Source organism: Ursus arctos, unplaced genomic scaffold, assembly GCF_023065955.2.
Source record: "Ursus arctos isolate Adak ecotype North America unplaced genomic scaffold, UrsArc2.0 scaffold_15, whole genome shotgun sequence".
Taxonomy (NCBI): Eukaryota; Metazoa; Chordata; class Mammalia; order Carnivora; family Ursidae; genus Ursus; species Ursus arctos.
Genome location: NW_026622819.1, coordinates 21,341,098 through 21,359,999, shown reverse-complemented (window position 1 = coordinate 21,359,999; position 18,902 = coordinate 21,341,098).

Below are 18,902 nucleotides of genomic sequence, written 5' to 3'. Positions count from 1 at the left end.
ATGGTCTTAATGTCTTCAAATACCCCATATAAATTTTTAAAGGAGGACCAAATAACCCAGTTACTATTGCGGCCGTATATTAAGGGAAAATTTAAAAATCAAACGCGTGGTGATGCGGGCTTTGGAAGTACCTCAACCCCTTATTCTTACTTAGGTTATATAATGGATCATACCACAATACTTACCAACATACAAATTCGGCAAATTGCCATTAAAACTTTAAATGATATGCAAAAATTATTAGGAGACATTAACTGGATTAGACCCAAGATAGGAGTTCCTACCTACACATTACAAAATCTCTTTGAATTATTAAAAGGTGATCGAGACTTAAACAGTCCCCGGACCCTCAATGAAGCAGCCATTTCGGAGCTGCAAGTCAGTCGGGAGTGTACTTGACTGAAAAAATTTTCAAAGAAAAACTGACCTGCTATATAAAGATACAGGGAAAGTCCTTTCAGGGACTTATTGATACTGAAGCAGATGTGTCCATTATTGGAACTGATAATTGGCCTAAGAAATGGCCTCAGGGCCCTGCGGCAATAACTTTCAGGTTTAGGACAAGCAGAAAATGAAAACCAAAGTCTTCATATTCTCCCATGCGCTGGTCCTGAGGGACAAAAAGGATATATTCAGCCATATATAATAGACATTCCATCAATTTATGGCGTCAAGATTTACTCCAACAATGGGAAACGTATATAATGATACCACCTCCTACAAAAGAGATGGACTCCAATCTGCCTTTTTATAGGGGTCACTGCTCGGTCTCCAATGGGTCCTCCAGAGCCAATCCCACTGATGTGGAAGGATGAACACTCCATTTGGACTGAGCAGTGGCTGTTAAACAGAAAAATTAGAGGCTCTGCAAAGTTTGGTTCAAGAGCAGCTTCAAAAGGACATATAGAGGAATCCTTTAGTCCTTGGAATTTGCCGGTTTTTGTAATCAAAAAGAAATCTGGAAGATGGTGTTTACTTATTTAAGAGCAGTTAATGCAACAATTCAACCTATGAGACCACTCCAACCAGGACTCCTTTCCCCCAATATTGTACCTCTTAATTGGCCTCTTATTATTATTGATTTACAGGACTGCTTCTATACAATTCCACTTGCACAAGATTGTCCCCGCTTTGCTTTCACTATCCCTAGTGTTAATTTCACAGAACCCTCCAGGCGCTTTCAGTGGAAGGTGCTCCCACAGGGAATGCTTAATAGTCCTACCATATGTCAAAGTTATGTGGCCCGAATTCTTGAACCAATTGGGTCCAATATCCACAAGCTTATTTAATCCATTATATGGATGACATTTTGTGTGCAGCAAAAACAGAGGGAGAATTAGCTACTGTTTTCAGTACTCTCAAATATCAATTTGATCTTCACAAACTTGTCATTGCTCCTGAAAAAATCCAGACCTCAACCCCTTATTCTTACTTAGGTTATATAATGGGTCATACCACAATACTTACCTAAACATACAAATTCGGCAAGATGCCTTTAAAACTTTAAATGATATGCAAAAATTATTAGGAGACATTAACTGGATTAGACCCAAGATAGGAGTTCCTACCTACACATTACAGAATCTCTTTGAATTATTAAAAGGTGATCGAGACTTAAACAGTCCCCGGACCCTCAATGAAGCAGCCATTTCGGAGTTGCGATTTGTAGAAGAACAAATTCATAAGATGCAAATTCAAAGAGTTGTACCAAATATGCCTTTAACATTACTTGTTTTTCATTCACCCGATTCACCTACTGGTCTCTTAATTCAACATGAAGCCTTAGTGGAATGGCTCTTTTTACCAAACCATACCACAAGAGCACTAACGGTTTACTTGGATCACATCGGAACTCTCTTGCAGATGAGACGGAAACGCGCTCAACAATTAACTGGCTTGGATCCTTCGACAATCGTTCTTCCTCTTACTAAGGCACAGATCGAAACTGCTCTGCAAAATAATTTATCTTGGCAGATCACGCTTAGTCAATTTGTGGGAAACTTAGCCTCCCGCTACCCCTCTATTCCTTTATTGTCTTTTCTAAAGCGAACTTCCTTTATATTACCCAAAGTCACAGCCTCTTCACCTTTACCTAGTGCCTTGACCTTTTTCACAGGTGGATCCGTAAGAGGAAAAGCCTGTTACTATGGGCCTTGAACTAAAATAATTGAGAGCCCTCATCTATCTGCTCAGAGGTCTGAATTAATGGCTGTTATTACTCTTTTTCAGGAAGTCTCTGATCCCTTTAATTTACTTTCTGATTCTTTATTCACAGTCTACCTCTTTAGCCACATTGTGACGGCCTCCATTTCAACATCAGCTACCCAGCTTATGACCTTTTTTCAACAGTTGAAGCAGCTTATATGTTCCCATGCTTTGCCATTTTATTTTACTCATATTCACAGTCATAATAATCTTCCAGGTCTGCTCTCTGAAGGAAATGCCACTGCTGAAGCTCTTCTATATCTGTTGTTTCAAGAGCCTCCCACTTCCATACACTGACTCACGTTAATGCTCGAGGGTTACGACATCGTTTCCCACTTATGTGGGAACAAGCTAAAACCATTATAGGATCCTGTCTGGCCTGTGCCACATTGAATGCACAATCTCAACTGGGGTTAATCCCTGTGGTTTACAAGCCAACGAGATCTGGCAGATGGATGTCACCCATTATTTCCCATTGGGAAAATCATCTTTCATTCATGTCACCATCGATACATTCTCCCGATTTATTTGGGCCACTGCTCACACTGGAGAATCAGCCTCTCATATCATCCAACATTTAACCCGTGCTTTTGCTGTTATGGGACTTCCTAAAAGTATCAAAACAGATAATGCTCCTGCTTATACCTCTGCCAAACTACAACAAATTTTTGATGCCTGGAATATATCACACACCACAGGCATCTTGTATAATCCCCAAAGACAGGTTATTGTGGAAAGAGCCAACCAACTCCTTAAATTACAATTACAAAAACAGAAAGGGGGGTACATGTAACCCCCACGGAAATGTTGGCCAAAACCTTATTTACTTTACATTTTTTGAATCGAGATGAGAATGACTCTCTGGCAGTTGACAGACATTTTCGTAACTCTCACCTGGAAACACATTCTCAGTTCCCTCCTGTCTGGTGGAAGGACGTATAATCTAATCAATGGTTTCCTGGCACTTTAATTACGTGGGGAAACGGTTATGCTTGTGTGATGCCGGATGATGCTATCAAGCCTGTTTGGGTCCCTTCTCGTTTATTAAAGTTTCGGCATGAGCAAGCAGAAGACATTCGCGTTAGATCCAGCTCCCCTGATAATCAATTTCAAGGGCCTTACCCCACAGACCACCAAGATCACACTGTCAGGAACTGAGACGAAGATGCCCACGTGGGGTCAGATCAAGAAGCTGACCCAGAAAGCAGAAGAAGTGCTGCGTAATGAACAGCGCCCATTACACCTAGCAATATGGCTGCTACTATGATGGCCTTATTGACGGTAGCCTCCTCAGATGCGAAAGAAAAGCCTTCTGACGAGTGATGGAACGTGAAGTGGCCAAGTCCGCCTCCCTGCTTCTGCAAAGAGAAAAAGGGGGAAATGCAGCAGCCCCTGGCCGAGAGCTTATGCTAAGGATATAATAAGAAAACATGTTTGTGACCTTGCGGGCATTAGCGTAAACGTCAGAGCACAGCAGTCGGGAATGCCCTCTCACTCAGGGTAGAACACCGCCCTCAGATAACAAGGGGCCGGGAACGCCTGGTCTGCTAAAGGACTGAACACTGCCCCAACTGAAGCTGGATTGCTCTTGACAATAGCCCGCGGGGTCCATAGAAACATGTTTAAGAATAGGCCTCACTTGCTGAACGTTACATCATCTACTCCCGTGACCTTCCCCGTGATGTACTACTATTCACTAGGATGTAATATGGATCATCCCCTTGATTGTCTTTGGTTGTTTATTGCCAATAAATACGCGAGGTTGCAGCTGTTCGGGGCGATCGCACTATTGGCGGTGGCATGCCTGGCAGTCGTCCCCTGCACCCATGCTCTCTTTTGCAAGCTAACCTGTCTTTGTCTTGTCCTTCTCCCAAATCAACGCTGCGGCTCTGTGGGCGGTGTCCCGGCAGGATGCATTTAGTTTTAGTTATTATTATGGTTTTGTAGATAATAAAAAACTGATTTTTTTTTTAAGGAGCAGAGGTAGCATGAAGCTCGGTAAATTATGTGCCTCATGCTGAGCAATTTTTTTTTATATCAAACTCATTATCCTAACTCCAACTTTGAAGAGATACTGACATTCATAGGCAAGCACAGCACAAACCACAGTGGCAATTGTAACTGGACTCACAGTCTTAGAGGAAATTTTGGTCATCATCAAGCAGCCCCTGCACATATTCCAAATGGTATTAGAGCATTCACATAAGCTCTCAAGGTGCACAAACATACATACTCACAATCATAGAGTATTCCAGAGAAATAGAACCAACAGGGTATGTATACATATAGAAAGAGATTTAAGGAATTGGCTCATTTGATTGTGTGGGGTTAGCAAGTTCATATTCTGATGGGGAGTCCACAGTCAGGATACTCAGGAAAGAGTTGCAGTTCAGTCCAAAGGTAGTCTACTGGAAGAATTTCCTCTTGCTTGGGGAGGTCAGTCTTCTAGTCTATTCAGGCCTTCAACTGATTGGAAAGGTCTACCATGTTATGGAGAATAATACGCTTTACTCAAAACAACTGATTTATATATAAATCTCATCCAAAAACACCCCCATAGAACATCCAGAATAATGTTTGGCCAAATATCAAGGAATAATGAGCCAGCCAAGATGATATATAAAATTAGCCATTGCAATCACAATCACAGAATCATAGAGAATGAGAAGCAGAATGAGAGTATGGAAGGGAACAAGACTTCAGGGAGCTTTTCGTTTCTTTTCTTTTCTAGACTGAGAAGATTAGCAACTTTTCTTCTGCCGATTTCTCTTTAAAATATGTCATGATTTAGAGTAGTAAACATTTTTTAAATTTAAATTTAAATTTTTTAATTTATTTTTGTTTTAGAGAGAGAGAGTAGGGGGAGAAGCAGAGGGAGAGACTCTTCCAGCAGACTCCCTGCTCAGTGGGGAGTTCAATGTGGGACTTGATTTCATGGCCTATGAGGTCATGACCTAAGCTGAAACCAACAATTGGACACTTAACTGACTGAGCCACCCGGGCACCCCTAGAGTAGCAAATATTTGAAGCATTTTAAAAAAGCCTCTTAGAAAGGTGAGTGACAAAATTCTTATATCTATCTCACTTAAGGAACAAGAGATAATCACTAAATTGGTATTTTTGTCATTGAAACCACACAATCTGTCTCTCTCACTGTAATAAAGACACTGTGAATACAGACACTTTGTACTTTTCATTAATCTAGCATGATGCCTTGTATATGGAAAGTTTAAAAGCAAAACAAAGCAAAATAAAATACATTGTTTTAATAATTAGTGATAAAAGATAGCAAGATTTGTTCACTAATACAATATGCAAGCAATACAAATAATATAAAAATCAGCCTAATAATGCAAGTGTATAGACCAATCAATGCATGAAAATGGAAATTCAAGACACACCAAGGATACATAAATATTGAATAATTCAAATCAACAGATTATTCAATATGGGTTTTAATATATTTTAAATACAATTAATAAAAAATAATGGGAATAGGAAAATTTGAGATTCTAAGTGTTCAAGATACCATGCTAGGGATTTTATAAATATCTATTTGTTTCTTTAAGTTCATCAGTATTACTTGCCTTTTTAAGATAGATTACTGGGTTCCACCTCAGGATTCTGATTAATAGGTTTGGTGTGGGCTCAATAATTTGTATTATTAACAAAAGGGCACATTTGAGAATCACTGGTCTACACAAATGATGATACAATTTTATTTTAAAAAGCAGCTTTAAGTTAAATTTAAAAACCCATATTGTTTTCTCTCATAAAGTATGTTTAGTTTCAAGACATCAGTAAAAATTCTCAACAGGTTCTAGACTATTTGCTATCACCCAGGATGTTGAAAATGCCGTAAGTGTAATCATTTCATACAGGCATGACTCATTTTGTCGCACCTCACTTCACTGCACTTCACAGATACTGCATTTTTTACTAATTGAAGGTTTGTGACAACATTGCATTGAACAAGTCTATAAGTGCCAATTTTTCCCAATAACAGGTGTTCATTTTATGTCCCTGTCTTATTTTGGTAAAAATTTTTTCATTATTATGATATTTGTAATAGTGATGTGTGATCAGTGATCTCTGATGTTACTATTGTAATTGTTTGGGGATGCCATGAACTGTGCCCATATAAGATAACAAACTTAATTGATATATGTGTGTGTTCTGAGAGCTCCACTGACTGGCCAATCCCCATCTCTGTCCCTCTTCTTGTACCTTCCTCTTCCCTGAGGCATGAACAATACTTAGATTAGGCCAATTAATAACCCTAAAGTGGCCTCTATGTGTTCAAGTGAAAGGAAGGGTCACATGTATCTCCCTTTAAATCAAAAGCCAGAAATGATTAAGCTTAGGAAAAGCATGTCAAAAGCTGAGATATGCCAAAAGCGAGGCATCTTGTGCCAAACAGTTAGCCAATTTGCAAATGCTACAGAAAAGTTCTTGAGGGAAATGACAAGTGCTACTCTAGTGAACATGTGAATGGGAAGAAAGCACAAGGGCCTTACTGATGATGTGGAGAAAGCTTTAGTGGTCTGGATAGAGGATCACACCAGTCACAACATTCCCTTAAACCAAAGCCTAACCCAGAGCAAGGCCTTAACCCTCTTCCGTCCTGTGAAGGCTGAGAGAGGTGAGGAAGCTGCAGAAGACAAGTTTGAAGCCAGTAGAAGTCAGTTCTTGAAATCTAAGGAAAGAAGCTGTCTCCATAACATGGCAGTTCAAGATGAAGCAGCAGGTGCTAACAGAGGGGCTGAAGGGACTTAGAGGCAAGACCCTCCACCAGCAAAAAGATTGCAACACACTCAAAACCCAAATGATGGTTAGCATTTCTTAGCCATAATTTATTCTTTAATTAACATACACTGCTTTTTATACATTAATTTGCTCTCTTCATGTCTCTGTCACATTTTTGACAAAATTTAATTTGTACATTTGATTATGTACACTGTTTTTTAAAGATAATAATACTATTACGCATTTACTAGACTACAGTCTATTCCTTTATACGCACTAGGAAACCAAAAAACTTACTTGACTTGCTTTATTGTGACATTCATTTTATTTCAGTGGTCTGGAACTGAACCCATAATATCTCTGAGGTGTCCCTGTACATGAAATACAGATTTGCTTAATTTGATTCTACTAATATCTTATTTTTTTAAGGATTTTATTTATTTGACAGAGGAAGAGAACACAGAGAAAGAGTGAGAGGGAGAAGCAGATCCCCTGCTGAGCAGAGAGCCCAATGTGGGGTTCGATCCCAGGACCCCAGGATCATGACCTGAGCGGAATGCAGATGCTTAACTGAGCCAGCCAGGCACCCCATCTAGTAATACTTTAAAATTGACTGCATAAGTCTATCATTGATTGTTAGTTTAATGATATTATCAAGAAATTTGTTTCCCTTGTTGATAATGTATTCTGTGTATACTACATTTTATATTTTATCCTTTGAGTTAACTCTTAAATGTAAGATTATTCCTTCTGGACATAACCCCCCTTCATACATAGGAGCAGAGGGATTATTATAGTGCAACTTTTGTTGAAAACATCTTTACTCCTTTGCATGTTGAATACTTATATCTAGTACCAGTTACTTGATTGATTACAAATGAAATCAGAGAAGGAGACAAACCATAAGAGACTCTTAATCATAGGAAACAAACTGAGGGTTGCTGGAGGGGATGGGGGACAGGGTAACTAGGTGACAGGCATTAAAGAGGGCACATAATGTAATGAGCACTTGGTGTTATATGCAACTGATGAATCACTGAAGGCTACCTCTGAAACTAGTAATACACTGTATGTTAATTAATTGAATTTAAATTTTTTAAAAAGTCTAAAAGTATTGCATTGTGAGTGGGCAAAGGCCACTGCATTATAAACATGATGTGATTTTTTTAAATATATCACTTAAACTATTAACATATTAATCAGTGTTTATAAATTAACAAATAGCATATGTATAAGTATGTATAAGTAATTAAAATATATTAAGTATTATTAAAAGACAAAGATTATCATTCTTTTGTAAAGAAGACAGTTTTTTGTGGTTCTTTTTTATCATTTACTAGCATCATTTGCATTTCTATGGTGGCTAAAAAATGGCTTTTCTTGAGACTCTGGTATTTATATGCAATAATTTGAATCTAGTATTTAAAAACTAAATTTATTTCATTATATCACCCTAAATTAAATAGGTCAACATTTTTTTAGTAAATATAAGATACAATATTGCCTAGAAGAGGTAACTAATTATAAGCTATTTGAAATTGCATTTTGAGTAAATGATTTTTAGTTTTCTTTTCCTACTTAAAACTATCAATTTTAGAATACATTTATAATTATTTAGTGATAATTAGATACCTGTTACTCATACTGTTTTCTCTCAGAAAAATAATAACATTGACAACATCATATCAATTGACAACATTCTGGATTTATATTTCAAGATTAACAATATATACTGGAATTCAATGTTTGTTTATGAATCAATGAAAGATAATTGTAGCAGTAGTGTTTATGATTTAAAATAGTTTATATGTTATAGTTTGATCATGTATGCTCATGCAAACAAATGAACATTTTGATGAGAAAGCATCCTAGACAGATTCATGTGTTCCTGACCAATGAGTTAGCAGACATTGAAAAAGGATTTCCTTCCTGGATACAGACCTCCACCTTTTTTTTTTTTTTTTTTTTTTTTTAGTTTTTTATTATGTTAGTCACCATGCAGTACATCATTAGTTTTTGATGTAGGGTTCCATGATTCATTGTTTGTGTATAGCACCCAGTGCTCCATGCAATATGTGCCCTCCTTAATACCCATCACGGGCCTATCCCAATCCCCCACACCCCTCCCCTCTGAAGCCCTCAGTTTGTTTACCATAGTCTCTCATGGTTCATTCCCCCTTCTGTTTACACCCCCTTCATTCTTCCCTTCCTTCTCCTACCAATCTTCCTATTTCTTATGTTCCATAAATGAGTGAAATCTTATGAAAATTGTCTTTCTCTGATTGACTTATTTCACTTAGCATAATCTCCAGTCCCATCCATGTTGCTGCAAATTATGGGTAATCATTCTTTCTGATGGCTGAATAATATTCCATTGTATATATGGACCACATTTTCTTTATCCATTTGTCTGTGGAAGGGCATCTCGGCTCCTTCCAAAATTTAGCTATTGTGGACAATGCTGCTATGAACATTGGGGTGCATATGACCCTTCTCTTCACTTCGTCTGCATCTTTGGGGTAAATACCCAGTAGTGAAATTGATGGGTCATAGGGTAGCTCTATTTTTAACTTTTTGAGGGACCTCACAGTTTTCCAAAGTGGCTGTACCAACTTGCATTCCCACCAACAGTGTAAGAGGGATCCCCTTTCTCCACATCCTCTCCAACATCTGTTGTTTCTTGCCTTGTCCATTTTTGCCATTCTAACTGGTGTAAGGTAGTATCTCAATGTGGTTTTGGTTTGAATTTCCCTGATGGCTAATGATTTTGAACATTTTTTCATGTGTTTGTTAGCCATTTGCATATCTTCATTGGAAAAGTGTCTGTTCATATCTTCTGTCCATTTTTTGGTTTGATTATTTATTTCTCATGTATTGAGTTTGAGAAGTTCTTTATAGATCTTGGATATCAGCATTTTATCTGTAGTGTCATTTGCAAATATCTTCTCCCATTCTGTGGGTTGTCTCTTTGTTTTGATGACTGTTTCCTTTGCTTTGCAGAAACTTTTTATCTTGATGAAGTCCAAGTTCATTTTTTCTTTTGATTCTCTTGCCTTTGGAGATGTGTCATGAAAGAAATTGCTGTGGCTGATGTCAAAGAGGCTGCAGCCTATGTTCTCCTCTAGGATTTTGATGGATTCCTGTCTCACATCAAGGCCTTTCATCCATTTGGAGTTTCTTTGTGTATGGTGTGAGAGAATGGTTGTTTCATTCTTTTGCATATAGCCATCCAATTTTCCCAGCACCATTTATTGAAGAGACTGTCTTTTTTCCACTGGATGTTTTTTCCTGCATTGTCAAGATTAGTTGACCATAGAGTCAAGGGTCCATTTCTGGGTTCTTTATTCTGTTCCATTGGTCTATGCGTCTGTTTTTGTGCCAGTACTGTGCTGTCTTGGTGATCACAGCTTTGTAGTATAGTTTGAAATCAGGCAACATGATGCCAGCTTTGTTTTTTCTTTTCAACATTTCCTTGGTGATTCAGGGCCTTTTCTGGTTCCACACAAATTTAAGGGCTGTTTGTTCCAGCTATTTGAAAAATGTCATTGGTATTTTGATCGGGATGGTGTTGAAAGGTATTCAAATTGGCAAAGAAGAAGTCAAACTGTCTCTCTTCACAGATGACATGATACTCTATATGGAAAACCTAAAAGACTCCACCCCCAAATTACTAGAACTCATAGAACAATTCAGTAATGTGGCAGGATACAAAGTCAGTGCTCAGAAATCAGTTGCATTTCTATACACGAACAATGAGACTGAAGAAAGAGAAATTAGGGAATTGAATCCATTTATAATAGCACCTAAAATCATACGATACCTCAGAATTAACTTAACCAGACTTCCACCTTTTGACCTAATTTAGTCAGCACCTCAAGTTCATAGAAACATCCTCTCAAAAACTCTACATCCCCTTTTAACTATTTTTCACTTAATTTCAGCAATTATTACTAAGGAATGACAACATTACTTGAAAATGCTATTCTCAGATTTCTCGATTATGTTCTCATATTATTTAAATCTTAAAATGCCTTGTCTTAGAAGGGCTTTCAATTTCTATAACAGCTAGTATTATGAAATTCTTATGTATAAAATAATATAAAGAATATTTATTTTAATAGCGTGCAATATGAATTTAAAAAAACTAAAAGAAGTAGATTTTACAGAGTACTCACATAACAAAAGTTGTTTGGATTCTGTTTTGCTCTTAGAAATCTCTGACTTTTTTATTTTATTTAATTTGAATTAAGCTTCCCATTATGACAGCACTTTAGTTTGAAGTGGGATTTTTTTAATGTCAAGAAGGAAAATCATCTCCCAGTTGGTTGACAATTTATTAAGCAAGAGGTCTCAGGAGATTAGCATACATAATATTATAAGACATAATGTCACAGGGCTTGTCATTATAAAACAAACAATTTAATGTAGATCAGAATGTATTTCAAGCCTCTCTTTTAAAAAGTCAGAAAAAGCCTTCAGAATGATAATATTTGGCATTAAAATGAATATTTTATACTCTCTTCTGAGAAAAAAATATTGTCCATTCAAACTTACAAATATGTGTGCAGCAAAGCCTATTCAAGTAAATAAAAATTGGCCATGTTTGTACTGTTAAAAAGAAGTAAAGTAGAAAAACATCAATCAGGTGATATATGTTACATTTCTTTTCCACCCCAGAATTTTAATTGTCTCTCACCTGTTCATACTCCCAGTATTATGCTCAGAATTTTGTCACAGTTGATTACCAATCATCCTCTATTTTTACAATAAGTTGGTTATGACGATTAGTATAATCTGACTTGTTTTATGTTACTCAAGTAGCAAGTTGAAGACTTGAGCTGAAATATAATTTGAATTTGAATGAGAAATGATTGAATTGCATAGGCAAGTATTGGGCTATTATGTTGTAGCAGATCCTTCACTGTTAGGTTTGGTAAAGCAAAAATTCTAATATAACATTTAATCTTAAAGTATAGATTTAAGGAGATGTTACCTATGCTTTACCAAAAAAAGGAATAAATTAGGAAAAAGCATAAAAGAGGCAGAGATAATACTTGGTCTCTAGTGTTTATGTTGCCTCAGTTTAATGTCAGTCAATAAATCATACTTCAGTTTCCTTTTATGTAGAATTAAGTCTGAAAGCATATATATAGGCATTAATATATTATATAAAACAAATTCATGAGTGATTATTAAATTTATTGCCATTTTAGTTATCATGGTTTAACTTTAAAGTATATTTCTAAATATCTTAATTAAGAATGAGTAACTTCTTTTTAGCCTAATCCTATCCAAAAAGGAAGTAATATTTAAATGTAGACATTTAGTTTTTCTCCAGAAACACTCTTTTTCTCTCTTTCTTCTTCATTTTGTAACATCTAACCCAGAGACAACATAAGCATTTAATTCAATGAAATGGAAAGGTAAATTTATATTAATTTAGCAACCATTATGCTTCAAACTAGACATTATTTTATTAAAACAAGTATGTGTCAGAGCTATTGTTCCCCACCATATATATGAACATATAAAAACATTAAGAAGAATAAATTGCTAACATTATGTCACTGATCAGTGCTAATGCTTAAATTTATATCCAGACTCTTCAATTACAAAGTCCATGCCTTCTCTAGATCCACGTTAACTTCCAATCCAAGTGGTTAGGGTGCAATTACACATATGCCAGAATATTTGACTCCAGAAACTATGTTGGAAGGTTCATCTACATATGAGCTTCTGATGATCAGAGTATTGATCATTGATCTTTTCAGCAATTATGTCCCATTTTAAATTATAAATTCAGATCTTACTAAAATGCCATGATTAATTATACAATTAACACTATAATTCTATTGATGATTACTACTACCCAAATCAACTGCGAGAGCAAATGCAGATTCTACACCTCTTACTAGTGTATAATTACACTGTATCTTTCCTTAATTACTTATTTATTAATTTACATATGCATTTATCTGGATGTACATTCAAATTGAAACATCATAGACCAGCATATAAATAATCATATATATTCATTCAGTGAACAAATGCCATTAAAAAAATCCATTAGATTCTAGTTAAACACATTATTAATATATCCCAGAAAATTACTTTATAAAAATTTTTATTTTGGAATATATGAAAATAAACTATCAAAAATAATTTCTATATACATTTCTCTAATGGGGAAATGCCACTCTCCATAACAGTCATGAGATAATGGAATTTAATAAAATTCTCATAGCAAAATTAAATTCATAGAATATGCCAAAAAAATACAGTTGCCAGGATCTGATGAGATAAAAAAAAAAAGTACACTAATACATTATACATTTTAAGTCACTATAGAAATTAAGAGTAATTTGTATATATTTGGAAGTGTTATGTGCAAAGTTATATAATTTTCTGCTATAGTCAGTAGGATTATAGTCAAAATACTAACAGTTAAATGAAAAACAATTGTAGTTATGAAATTGGAACTCTAATTGTATGTGATGGTTAATTTTATCCATTGACTTGAGTCAATGAGTGCCCAGATACTAGGTCAAACATTATTCTGGATATGTCAGTGAAGATATTTCTAATGAGATTAACATTTGAATCAATAAACTGAGTAAAACACATTGCTCTTTCTAATGTGGGTGGGCCTCACTCGATCGGTTGAAGGCCTTAATAGAATGAAAAGGCTGACTCTCTTCCAAGTAAGGGAAATTTTTTCTTGCATTTGGACTCATACTGCAACATTGGTTCTTTCTGGACCTCAAGCTTGCTGGCCATCAGACTGGAACTGCGCCATTAGGTCTCCTGAGCCTCCAGCTTGCTGACTCATCCTGCAAATCTGGGGACCTATTTCAGCCTCCATAATCACTGAGCCAATTCCTTGTATACATTTTATTGCCCTCCCCTCACCCCAGGGAACTCTGAATAATACGCTATAAATGTCACTCTTAAAAGGATGAGGAATGTTCTTTAATAAAATTTTATTCTCACAGGTCCTTGGCTATTGCCTAGTAAATGAATGTTTGTTGAATGAGAAAATCTCAGATCAATACCTTTCTTATTGTCAAAACAAATTTTCATGTAGCTTCTTATTACCAATAACCAATGGTGGCAACTCTTATTCTTTATTCTCTTTTAATTTTATGTTCAATTTTCCCTTATATAGTAAGATACTGACATTAACATTATCAAAATGTAAGTGAAGAGTAAGTTCCAAAATAGTTTTCATTTCCACAAAATTACATAGTATTTTGTATTATTAGCTATTTAGAGAGTACAGAATCAACCTTAGAGCTTTTCTAAGGGCTTTTCAGCATGATTCATGGAGACTTCTAAGAAACCATCCTCTATTTGATTTTGACAACCTTGAATCTAGGAATATATTCAGCTCTGTTACCCTAGAAAAACTTAATCTGAAGGATAAAAACCTGTGTATTTACAAATATGGTACATACTTAATTTTAGATGCCATGTTGTTACCGAAAAGCTTTGATACTAAGCCGATAAACTGAACAAGAAAAAGAGGCCTCTATCACACAATCCAATTCTGCAGTATGGTTGGGATTTAAAAGAGATTTCTGTGCTTCCAGAAGATCTGAAGATATACTTCCTCAGGCATTATTGTCCACAATTGTAGAGCTATTTTATCTATTCTTTCTTCCAATTGAGATATATTTTTTCAACATTCTATGGGGATAAGTGAAATTTACTTCATTAACCTTGACATAATTGGTTGCTGGCTTTTCATCAATAACAACTTTGAAGAACATTACTCAAAACTATGGTAATGGGTAAGTTAATTATTATTATATATACTTAAAACATCTAAAATATTTTCATTAAATAGCAAAAGTATTCCGGAGATAGGAATGGTAGAAACAATTTGTAAGTGTAAAGTATAGGCATTATTTTTAGAAACATAACAAGAGAAGAGCTATTAAAAATAAGTTTGACTTTACAGAAAACTAATGTGTTAGTGAGAATGAGAGAAATGTGTTCTATGAAATTTCACTTATGATTTTTTTCCTGAAATGGAGGAAAAATTGAATTTGTTTAAGTGCTGATAAGACCCAACAAAGAAGGATATCTTGAAGACATTGGTGAGAGAAGGAATAATTGATAGAAATGTCTCTAGGGAGCACAGAAATTAATGGAATACAGTGAACATAATGAAGACTTATATCTAGTCCTGAGGAAGACAAGTTATCCATTGTAATTGTTGCCAAAGCAAAGGGATGTGAGTCAGATTTTCAGCTGTCAATTAAGCTTCTATACTATCAATTTTTGCAACCCTCCCTGATATCATATAGGACTGGAACCCCGAGAACAATTTTTTCAGAGTTCTTTTTTTTTAAAGATGTATTTATTTATTTTAGAGAGAAGAGAGCATGCTTATGGGAGTGGGGGGAGGGGCAGAGGAGGAGAAATAGACTCCCCACTAAGCGTGAAGCCCAATACAGGGCTCAATCTCACGACCCTGAGATCATGATCTCCCCTAAATCAAGTATGGGACACTTAACCGACAGACACCCTGGCACACCTCAGAATTCTCTCCAATAGAATGCCAGGTTAGAGTCCACCATCAAGAGGCATTTGCATATTTCATAGTAATTGGAAGTTGTAATTGTCTTCCAACAGGATAGGAATATCATGAGCAAAAAGAAGAAATAAAATTTTGTCCTAATTCTGAAGATACCCTTGAAAATAATCTACCTTAGTATTACCGGTGTTATCATTGGTGTGGTTTCCTCATTTTCTGAAAGCCAGAGGGATTTTTCTCTGCCCTCTCTTAGCCCTTCCATAGGTTGGTCAATACATAATTCGCCATATATCATCCCCTCCAGTTGAAAGGCCTAGAACAGTTTTTGCTTTTTTTACACAACCCTGACTGATAATGTGCAAACACATTTATAGTTATGGTGGCTGAAATTTGAAGCAGTTTCAATGTGAAATGTAAGAAACAAATTTAGACATAAAAGAAGGAGTTGAATACTTTTAAGAAACAATATTTCCCTTCAGAGAATAAGAGAAAAAAATCAACTTGGCAAATAAGGTGTAGTTTAGCAGCAGCAAAGATGAGATAAACTTGATAGGAAATATATAGTGATCATAATGTAGTTTTTTTTTCAATAGCAATTAGTACTCTTAGAATAAAAGTAGAATAAGGACAATAATGGGTTAAGAAGGTAAAGAAATTAAGAATAATGGTTGAAATGACGAAATAGTCAGAGGAAGTAGGTTTCTCTAAGAGACGAGTACAGATATCGCGTAAAAAAAACAAGTGTGTTTGAAGTATTTACAATTACTTAGATGTATTTAAAGGTTTTAACACTTTTTTTCCAATGTGAAATGGGTTTGGGGAAGGAAAACAACCCATGATGCTGCCATACTTTCGATGGCTGAGTATATTCTAGACCAGTTGATAAGATAAAGGAGTAGAGACCTAGATTAATCACGTGGGATGATTATATTTGTGGAACTGACCCTGTGGACAATAATGTTTGTGAAGGACGTACATTTTAAGCCTTAAACAACTGATTCAGGAACATACTTCTGGAGGACAACTCACTTGTTCTTGAAATGTAAATGTGTTCCAATAAAATATGTTTCAATTTTCTTCTCAGTCCTTAACCTTTATTTTATTCTGTGGACCTAGAAGATTTATTATCTTATTCATATAATTTACCTCTGGGTATAGTCCAACGAATAGGTACTTGGTACTATAGGTAAGGATTTTTCATTTGCTTTTTAACATTTTTGGGTTTTTTAAAATTTTTTTCTTGTTCTTACTTTTAATAAAGGGTATTTCTGTGGCAGACTGTTCCATCTTTCTTCATTCAATGGCAAAATGCTGCAAGTTATTACTGTAGCATTCTAAATTATTCACTACAACTTGATGAACTGAAATTAAATGAATAATAATAAACTATATGTGGTGAATTGCTTTATAGTCTAGAGAGATGTCAGGTCATAATGATCATGTAAAATGTTAAGGGTCTATTAATGGCTGAAATACTAGTGTAAGAATATACACAATCAGAATATAAATATGAATATATGAATTTTCCTTTACATAAAACTTTTTTTTTGAAAATTATTATCACAATCAAATCAGTACAATACATTCAATCAACAGTATTATCCAAAAACCTATGAGAAGATATGGCTTCCACTACCCCTTGTAACATTTATTCCTCATATCTGTCCTAGTTTTCATGATATTTCTATACACTCAAATAATAGGTTTACCAAATGCATCCACTAGAATATAGGTAAAACTATTGTAACAAAGTTCAAAAAATACAGCCATATAAAGAAAGATTTTCTTTCTCATTTTTCTTACTCATTCTACTCTTCACATAGCACTCTAGTGACAGGCTGGAGTTAACACCAGCAGCATAATGAGACTGAGCTCCAGTTTGTCATTCAGAGATCAAATTTTCTCCCCCACACTTCAGGGTATTTTCCTAGTCCACATGGTTGAAGCTAGGTTATATATATATGTGTGTGTATATATATACACACATATATATATATATATATATTATATAGGTAGGTTATGTATTCTGACAGATAGAAGGGGCAAAAAGCAGGAAAGGTGGGCAAGCACTATTATTTCATTTTATGCAAATAATAAAGTAGAAAATTTCTTTTTCACCCAGATCACATTAGCAAGACAAAAATCCCCTAGGTACTTCTATTTAGGAAATGCAGTTTCTGATTACATGGTCATATACCCAGCAAAGACTCTTGGTGTTAAGAAAGTCAGGATGTGGGATGACCTTGACATCTGCCATACCAAGATCCTAAGTTAGAAATGTGCATTTCTCAGTCATATGGACTAAAGCTATCCCTCTCTATATTTTACCTAGGAGCCCATAACTCTTATTTTTCTTTATTCTATATTTTCACCAACTTAGGTGCAGTTGGAGCTCAAGTAATACTTACTGATATAATAGAGAGTACTGTTTCTATTCTACTTGGTTTTCCCATCAGCTATCTAAAACTGGGGAACATAGCGAAACCATTTGATCTTTAATTTCCACATGTGCAAATTCAAGTTAATAGAAATTAATTCATAAAATTGCATGACTTAAATGAAATAAAATGGATAAAGCATCTGGATACTTAATAAAACACTACTAATTTCCTAACTCCCTTTAGTCTCATTAGCAAAATAATTCTTATATATTGTAAAATTCATCCCAGAAACTTGTAGGCATTTAAATTCCGACAAACTCTACAGAAATATAAGTACTTTTTGTGATTCAGTTCCAAGGCCAGACTTGTTTAATAGGGAGTCAAGGAACTCTGTGGAGACGTTAAGACGAAGTAGTAATTTCCCCTTGCACTCATATAATTATTCAGTTTACCATTTTTTTTTTTTGGTGGATTTTTTTACCCTCAAATTTGTTCACAAGTGTTTGGAATGCACAATTCCACTTTAGAGAAAAGAAATTAGAAATAGTATATGAGTCACTATGAGTGTGTTTTCACAGATAGAAGACACCTAACTCCAACCACAATATCCATGCCATAAGGAAAGATTTGGTCACAAAAAATATGTTGGTGCACAAATGTTCAATGCATAAATTATACTCATTTACCTTTAATTTTTCCTTAATCAGTTCAGATAGGGTACAGTTGACTGTTTTGTGTACAGTTGTATGAATGTTAGCACATGTGTATGTGTACTACACATTGCACATACTACCACCGCAATTCCAGCAGTCCAGAAAAGCTCCCTTAAGCCATCTTTGCAGCCATAGCCTACCTCGGTCACCAACCCCTGTTAACTACTGCTTTCTTCAAAACCATAGCATTCGCTAAGAATGTAATGTAGAAATAAATATGCAGGGGGAGCCTGGGTGGCTCAGTCGGTTAAGCATCTCACTTGTGATTTCAGCTGAGGTCATGATATCACGGGTCATGGGATCGAGCCCCCCACCAGC